Source organism: Equus caballus, unplaced genomic scaffold, assembly GCF_041296265.1.
Source record: "Equus caballus isolate H_3958 breed thoroughbred unplaced genomic scaffold, TB-T2T unassigned-0001491, whole genome shotgun sequence".
Taxonomy (NCBI): Eukaryota; Metazoa; Chordata; class Mammalia; order Perissodactyla; family Equidae; genus Equus; species Equus caballus.
Window position 1 is genome coordinate 13,796 of NW_027222169.1, and position 7,699 is coordinate 21,494.

At 57.0% G+C, this 7,699-nt stretch overlaps 1 long non-coding RNA gene across 1 annotated transcript; it reads left to right on the forward strand.

Moving 5' to 3' along the window:
• Nucleotides 1-978: 978 nt before the first annotated feature.
• On the forward strand, nucleotides 979-3,567 carry LOC138922594 (uncharacterized). The gene is made up of 2 exons (XR_011435717.1): nucleotides 979-2,082; nucleotides 2,858-3,567. It is a non-coding gene; the product is annotated as an uncharacterized lncRNA (long non-coding RNA).
• Nucleotides 3,568-7,699: the final 4,132 nt, after the last annotated feature.

A 7,699-nucleotide genomic window follows, 5' to 3' on the forward strand; every position in this document is an offset into this window, starting at 1 on the left:
GAAAAGCAAGTGAGAAAATTAGAGGGAGACATTGTGGGGACACATGGGTGAGACTGGCTTCTTCCAAATACAGGAACAGGATCAAACTGCTAGTGAGGTCGCGGAGAAGCCAAGTCAGTCACTCACGCCTCACTGGTGGTGAAGGGAAACGGTATGGCCTCTGTGAAAAATGGCGTGGCGGGTTCCAAAACTCACACGCCGCGGAAACAACCACCGAAAGCGGCAACCTACATAAGCCCTTGGTGTATCTTGCCTCCTAAGAGCGTCTGTATGTAGCTGGAGCCTTGGGTCGTTAAGGCTTCCACAGTGATCTGTGGTGGTGGTGGTGGGGGGCCTTGGGCCTTGGGGGTCTCCGCTGGACCTCCAGGAAGTCAGCTTTTGTGGAGTCCCGTGAGTCCTTCCAGGGAGGGAGGCATCCAACCCGAGGGTGGTCTGGAGGGCCCCACTCCCGCCACTCCCGGGGGCTGGGGCGGGGGGCGGGGTGGGGGCTGCGGCCACGTTCCTGTTCATTCACACAGAATCCGGGGCATGAATGTTCTTAGCAGCTCTGTTCCACACAGACCCACACTGGAAACCACACAGACGTCCTGCAAGTCCCATCCCTTGCTCATGTCGCCGGGGCTCCGGAGGAGGGCCACTCTGTAAAAGCGGCCGCCAGATGGCGCCCAACAACCGGCGCGGAGGGGTCAGCGGGAGGGAACCGGCCAGCGAGAGTGCACAGCCTGAGCCCACCGCCGGGTCAGGTCTCTCTCTGTCTACCTCTGTCTCTGTCTCTCTGTCTCTCTGTCTCTGACTCTGTCTCTCTCTCTCTTTCTCTCTGGGCCCGCTTGGGGCGGCCGGGAGGTCACCACGCGAGGCCCCAGGGTGTCCACCTCGGAGCTCCCAGGCAGCACAGGGCAACCCTGGGCGCAGAAGGAGGTCTTGGAAAATCGGCGGGGAGGGGGGTGGGGTGGGTGGGCTTGCCAGGAAGGGGACAGACTCCCCACGTGACTCCTGGGCCGGGCCGGGGCTGCCGGCTGGCTGACGCGGACAGAGGGTGGAAAAGTCCCCGGAGATGCCACGGGGCAGGCCGGGGCTGCCGGCCCCCGATTCCCGGAGCGGCCCGAGCACTTCCCGGGTCCCGGGAGGACTTAGAAAATCAGGGCGGGGTGGGGGGTGGGGGTCGCTGTCAAACCGAAACCATGCACGTCATCAGAGAAGGACCGTGACGACGGAGGAATTGTCCGCAGTCTGTCAGGAATTGTGTGCAGCCTGTCACTTCCGGCCCAGAGGGTCTTTCTAAGGCAGACGGACAGACGGAGCCCACAAGTCGTAGAGGAAAGGACCGAGCCGCTTGGCCGCTGAAAAGTTTACAAGACAAAACGGGTCTCCCTCCGCACGGGGCCACAGCAAAGCCCAAAGACGACACACGGGGGGAGCATGGGTGCAGATTCACGTGTGGTGATAAGAATATGGATTTCAGCAGGGCTTCCCGTCCTCATCAACAAGCAGAAGCACCCAAATGGTGCGGGTTGGGGGCAGAGACCTCACAGCCATTCCCTCCACAAATCGAGTTCCCCGGGACATCCTCACAGCGCCGTGCTGTGAGTGTGTGTGGGTGTTTAAAATGGGGTAAATGTGGACGTGGAACTGCTCCGTGAAACCAAAATAACAACAGTCGTAGATCTTCTTTGGTCATTTAGAAAATTCTTCCCCCTCCCCCCCCCAGCGGTGCACGTATTTCCCTTCCAAATAAGAAGAACGGGAAAGGAGATGTTAAAGGCAAGCAGAGAGAGGAAAACTGTTGCAAAACAAAAGCTGAGCTCCCGTCCGAGGGAGGCCTCCTCCGTTAGAGGCCTAGGAAATCATTCTGACAAAATGGAGGATCTCTGTCTTTGGTGTCGATTCCCTCAGAGGTCAAGAGAAACCTTTTCCAATGTCTTTATCAGGAGGAGACTAGAAGTTAGAGAAAAGTATCCTTTCGAGAGCGAGAAAAACCAATTCTGATTTTGCATCAGCTTCCCTCCGATCTTGAAACTCATTGACTTGATTCCATTCTGTCGATGGAAATAATCCGGAACCAATCTATCCGTGAAAATCGGGGTGAGTTTATTCTGACCTAAGATGTAAGGACTGTGGCCCGGGGCCTTTCTTCCTGAAGGAAGAAAGGGCGCCCGGGAAGTGGGGTGTACAGAGTGCTTCTAGACCCCCAGAGAGGACGTTTCACATAGGATCGAAAGGTCCCTTGGACGATAGTCGCGACACTGCTCTGTCAGCACAGCGATCGACAGACACTGCTGGGTGGCAGGTCTGTTGTCTGGGCCTGGGTGGTCACAGGTGAGCCGGATGGTCAAAGGTGAGCGCAACCATCCGTTCCTAGCCTAAGGAAAGATGCCTCTCCTTAAGGAAAGGCCCGAGCACGGGGAAGCTGCTCCTTTCCCTTAAGGGCATTGGTTCTTGCCGTAGGAAATGTTTAAAGCAGATCTACGATGCGATGCGTGCTCGACGGCCACGTCAGGCCCTTTTGGAAAAACACTGTCAGGCCGAATTAGGCCGACACCCAATGGCTTCCTCATAGACTCCAATAGATCCTATCGCTCGCCATTTCTATCTGTCCACTCGTTCCAATTTTAGGCCACTTGACCACGAACAGACCTTTTTCTCAGATTTTTTTCCCCGTGATCACCTTTTCACAGACAAAACGATCTTTACTTTTTAGGCCCTCTTGCCTGAAGGCAGCCATCTCACTTTCCTTGAACACAAAGATGTTTCCCATATTCACTTTTAGTGGCTTTTTGTTTTGTTTTGTGTTGTTTTGTTTTGAGGACGATGAGCCCTGAGCTAACTGCTGCCAATCCTCCTCTTTTTGCCGAGGAAGGCTGGCCCTGAGCTAACCTCCGTGCCCATCTTCCTCTACTTCATATGTGGGACGCCTACCACCACGTGGCTCGCCCAGCGGTGCCACGTCCACCCCCGGGATCCGAACCGGCGAACCCCGGGCCGGCGAAGTGGAACAGGCACACTTAACCAGCGTGCCACTGGGCCGGCCTAGTGGCTTTCATCGCATTCGTTAAGTAGAATTTTTAACCCTCACGAACCTTAATTTTGGTGAAAACTAAGAAGTCAGCAATTAGGAACTGTCCTTCCCATGAGCAGTCTGTCGCTTGGCCAATTTCTAAACACTTGGCCACTTTTAGAAACATGGGATTTCATAGGTTTATCTCTTCCTTCGCTTTATTTGATTTCATCTCACTTTAGTTTTTGGGTGAGGAAGATCGGCCCTCACAGAGCTGACGCCTGTTGCCAATCTTCCTCTTCTTTCTGCTTGAGGGAGAGCGGGCCCGAGGTAACACCTGCGCCCCACTTCCTTGATCTTGCGGACGGGATGCCACCACAGCCCGGTGTGAGGAGCGGTGGAGGTCCACGCCCGGGATCTGAACCCGAGGACCCCAGGCTGCCGAAGCTGAGTGCAGGAGCTTAACCACTATGCCGCCGTGCCGCCGTCCCCTGTCAAAGCTTTTAATAAAGCACGAGACGTGTTCCTCGATAGACCCAAACGTCTTTTCGTTTCCGTATCCTCACAAACCCAAAGTAGATAAACTTCTATTTAGCCACTCACGTCTCAGGTTCTATCTTACTCGGAAATGATCTACATCGTCAAGGAAATTGTTTTTGTCTTAAGTTTGGCACCCGAGCTAACGACTGTTGCCAATCTTCCGTTTTTGTTTTTTCCCCCCCCCCGATTTTTCTCCCCAAATCCCCCCCATGACATAGTTGTCTATCTTAGTTGAGGGCCGTTCTAGTGGTGGCATGTGGGACGCCGCCTCCACACGGCCCGACGAGCGGTGCCGTGTCCGTGCCCGGGATCTGAACGGGCAAAACCCTGGGCCGCCGAAGGGGAGCGTGGGAACTTAACCACTCGGCCACGGGGCTGCCCCCGTCCGTGGACTTTTTTATCACCTGATTTCACCTCGCAAAACTTCAAAGCTTCAAGTTATCAGAGAGGTTTGGGAAGTTGTTTCTATTTATTTAATTAATTTATTTTTCGAGGAAGACGAGCCCCGAGCTGACACCTGCTGCCAATTCTCCTCTTTTTGCCCCGGGAGAGTGGTCCCGAGCTAACATCCGTGCCCATCCTCCTCCCGTTGATAGGCGGGACGCCGACCACAGCATGGCTCACCAAGCGGCGCCACGTCCGCACCCTGGATCCGAACCGGCGAACCCCTGGCCGACAAAACGGAACGTGCGAACTTAACTGCTGTACCGCCGGGCTGGCCCTTCGGGAAGTTCTTTTCAGGACACGGGCCATAAACTAGAATCACCGCTACAGGTTTATCGGAGCGACATCAGCGTTCGTGGTGGATTGAGTCGTCCCCTCTGTCTCTCCCCTCCAGGGGACAACCAAAGGGACGTCTATCGACCCACCCACCAAGGATTCCCCCCCCCCGCATGGCACAGCAGGATGCCTGAGAGATCCACGCAGCCCTACAGCGGCAAGTCACATTCGCACGGTCAAAATTCAATGGCAGAGGGGGCTGGCCCCGTGGCCGAGTGGTTAAGTTCGCGCGCTCCGCTGCAGGCGGCCCAGTGTTTCGTGGGTTCGAATCCTGGGCGCGGACATGGCACTGTTCATCAGACCACGCTGAGGCAGCGTCCCACATGCCACAACTAGAAGAACCCACAACGAAGAATACACAACTATGTACCGGGGGGCTTTGGGGAGAAAAAGGAAAAAATAAAATCTTTAAAAAAAAAATTCAATGGCAGAGACAAAACGTTAAGGTCAGCGAGAGGGAAGAGAATAACCGGCCCAGGAGCAACGGTGTGAAGAACATGGAGAAGACGGGTCCTAGACGCCGGGGTCCCCGGAGCAGCGATTTCATCAGAGGCCCGCGAACGTCCACGATCTCCACACCACGTTTATGGCCGACTGCGTGTGTGGGTCCTTTGGAATCGACCAGGCTACCGTCTGGGCCACTTTGGGACATCGTGTCTAGCTGCCCCGAGCGGTGGAGCTGTCGTTCGAGTGTAAGATGGGGCCCGTCCGGGGAGAGCATGGGGACGGGGAAAGGGAGGCCGCGGGAAGTCACAGAGTCTGAGGTGTTCGGGGGAGACCGACTCTTCTAAAGTGGAGGCGGTAGAAGGAGAGCAGCAGGATTTTTGGATTTTTGTTCTCTCTGTTAGGTATCTGGGTCCGGAGGAGAGTGGGGCGGGGGGGGGGGATGGTTGTGATGGTGGTGGTGGTGGTGGGTGTGAGGCTGAGGCAGGGCTGGTGTTTCCTTTCCGGGTCAGGTGAAAGAGCTCCTCCAGTGGAGGTTTTTGGACAAGGGGTCTGGTCTGGCAGGATGGGAGGTTGCGGGTCGAGCCACAGGGGAATCTGTCGTAGCTCAGACTCGGGCCTTTGAAGAAATAGACAGAGAGAGGAGTTTTGCTCTGTCTGTCACCGCAGCCGGCACCTCAGGAGCAACAACAGAAGGCTTCCCGAATGAGTGAAGGGGCAGGAGCCAGCGTGCCCCGTGCCTCTCTCAGCCCTGCGCCGGCAGGGAAGGAAGCAGGCAGGCAGGCAGGCAGGCAGGCAGGCAGGCAGGCCTCAGGGCTACTCCCGTCCTACTGCCCGGTGGTCCCTGTCCCGGCCCCGCCCCCACTCTCCCCCTGACCCTCACCGCTCCCCAGCCCTCTTGTCAGCCAGAGAGGCGATGGGGGGGGGGCGGGGCGGTCCCAGAACAAGTTTCCTCTCATCCACCATCATCTTGCCACCCTGACGACTTGGCCCGAGATCCTGCCTAGGCTGTAGCCGTGTGTGGTTTTCCTGTGGACAAGGGGGCCGGTTCACCATTTCGGAGGAAACCCCTAGCCTTCCACTGCCGAGTCGAGTCGGTGGGACTCGCCAGCCTGGGAGGGGGGGGGGGGGGGGAGGGGAGGTCAGGCCCATTCATTCCGACGGGCCTGGTGTCAGGGCTTCATTCAAGTGCAGGAAGCTCTCTCCCATGGCCTCGGGCTCTTTTCCATTGAACGGCTTTCTTCAATTCCCCCACCCTTAGGCCGCAGTCCGCCAAGGGCCGGGAGGCAGGGAGGGAAGATGTTGGGGCAGGGTGGCTGTCTGAGAAACTCGCCTCGTCTGGGGCAGAAAGAGTGCCCCCCTCCTTTCTCTAACCCTACTAGACTGCTTGAGGATCACGGACGGTTTGGCTCATCGATGAGCCCTGCGTTATGGGCCCGGCAAGCAAACTCCTAACTGGCAACCCGCTGCTCTAGGCGTGTGTGGGTTTTTTGATCATTCACCTTCAAGTTCGCACGACATTGGTCCGTGTCCCCCGCCCCAGCTTCCCATGGGAAATCCTCCGTCTCTTTCCACAGACTCACTGGCGACTTCACACAGCGCCTGCCTCCTCCTCCTCCTCCTCCTCCTCCCCCCCCCTCCTCCTCCGAAGGAAGGGGCTGACCCCATGGCCGAGCGGTTGAGTTTGCACGCTCCGCTTCAGCGGCCCGGGGCTTCAAAGGTTCGGATCCTGGGCTCGGACACGGTACCGCTCATCAAGCCACGCTGAGGTGGCGTCCCACACGGCAGAACCAGAGGGACCCTCAAAGAGAATATACAACTAGGTACTGGGGTGCTCTGGGGAGAAGAAGAAGAAGGAGGAGGAATAAAAAGAAAAGATAAGATTGGCAATGAGCTCGGGTGCCGGTCTTTAAAAAAAAAAAAAAAAAGAGGAAGAAAGATGGACAAACAGGAACGAATCCCACTGACGGCACCTCCAAATGGTGGGGGGTAGGGGGGTGGGGGGGGTGGGGAGTGGCATCATCGGGCCAATGGTGACTCTAAGTCGTGATCCCGCGGTTGTGTTATTTGATATTTTATCGAATCGATTTATTATTTTATTTTTGAGGAAGATGAGCCCTGAGCGAACATCTGCCGCCAATCCTCCTCTGTCGGCCGAGGAAGACTGGCCCTGAGCTGACATCCGTGCCCATCCCCCTCTACTTTCCAGGTGGGACGCCTGCCACAGCGTGTCTCGCCAAGCGGTGCCGGGTCCTGCGCCCGGGATCCGGACCGGCGAACCCGGGGCCGGCGGAGCGGAACGTGCGAACTTCACCGCCGCGCCACCGGGCCGGCCCCCGGAGTTGTTTTAAAAATCCAGTAAGGGGCTGGCCCCGTGGCCGAGTGGTTAAGTTCGCGCGCTCCGCTGCAGGCGGCCCAGTGTTTCGTCGGTTCGGATCCCGGGCGCGGACACGGCACTGCTCATCAAACCACGCTGAGGCGGCGTCCCACATACCACCGCTAGAAGGACCCACAACGAAGAACACACAACTATGTACCGGGGGGGCTTTGGGGAGAAAAAGGAAAGACAAAAAATAAAATCTTCAAAACTCCAATAAAACTTTGAGTGAAGACGACGAGGAGGATGCGAAACGTATCTCACGCCTCCGAGCCGAGCCGTCCGTTTAGGAAGGGGGACGAGGACCCTTTGTAAGCGATGTCCCTTTTTAAGCACCATTCTAAACCACAGAACAGAACTCCCTCTCCTCGACCCGGAGCGACCCGGAGCGAGGAGGTTCCTGGGTGTGTCAGAGAGGGCCACGTCCTCTGCAGCACGAACGAACCGCCAGGGTTCGGCCACGGGAAAGAATTTCTTCCTCTCCAGGCGGACTAAAAGTCGCCGACGGCAGCGGGCGTAGGTGCTATCCTTCCCGTCCAGGAAAGGCAGGGAGAACTTCAGCC